Genomic DNA, 796 nt, shown 5'->3' on the forward strand with positions numbered 1-796 from the left:
ATTTTAATTTTTAAAATATTTATCGAAGTAACTCATGCATATAATTTAAAAATAATATAGTACGAGCCTTAAAAAGAAAAAGATCAGTTCTCTACTCGTCTCCTTGACTCATCCTTGAGGCAATTACTTTCTATTGTTTTAATGGTTTCTTTTGGTACTTACCAGCATATTTATAAATATTAAGTTTTTACTGCTATTTTATTTATTATTATTATTATTATTATTATTATTATTATTTTTTTAACACCTGCAGCACCTGGTATTCGTAGATGGTCTCCCATCCAAGTACTAACCAGGCCCAGCCCCATTTAGCTTCTGAGATCAGCTGAGATCAGGCATGTTCAGGGTGGCATGGCCGTAGTTGCTGCTATTTTAGAATGTATCAATGTCTCATGATGTATAGACTTCTGTGAGAGTAGCTTAGGCTCTAGCTCTCTTCTCTCCACCAGCTTCATGCTTTCAATCCTTCCTATAGTTATTCCACACTCTTTGGTTAAATCAGTAATGATTGTGACATGATTTAGGATAAGTGAATAACTAGTGTTTATACCGTGTAAGGCCATAGTGATATATAAACCTGGTTGCTGGCATTTAGGGTGCAGGTGAAGAGAGGGGCTGAGTTCACTCTGAAGTCTTTTATTTAAGCTGTTCGTTTATTTTTGTTGGCCCCATGCCTCATTGGGGACCTTTGCTATGCTTGGCATCCCAGAATTTTCAGCCTCTCAGGCTTGATTTCTCCAGAGAATAAACCCAGTGTGGGTGGAGCAGGAAGCCCGATGGGGGGTGAGGAAGGAAG

The 796-nt window shown here is 38.1% G+C and overlaps 1 pseudogene; it reads right to left on the minus strand.

The window, feature by feature from the left end:
* Window positions 1-244: 244 nt before the first annotated feature.
* On the minus strand, window positions 245-363 carry LOC118607275 (annotated as a pseudogene).
* Window positions 364-796: the final 433 nt, after the last annotated feature.

This window comes from Rousettus aegyptiacus, unplaced genomic scaffold (genome assembly GCF_014176215.1).
Source record: "Rousettus aegyptiacus isolate mRouAeg1 unplaced genomic scaffold, mRouAeg1.p scaffold_m13_p_8, whole genome shotgun sequence".
In the NCBI taxonomy this organism is placed as follows: Eukaryota; Metazoa; Chordata; class Mammalia; order Chiroptera; family Pteropodidae; genus Rousettus; species Rousettus aegyptiacus.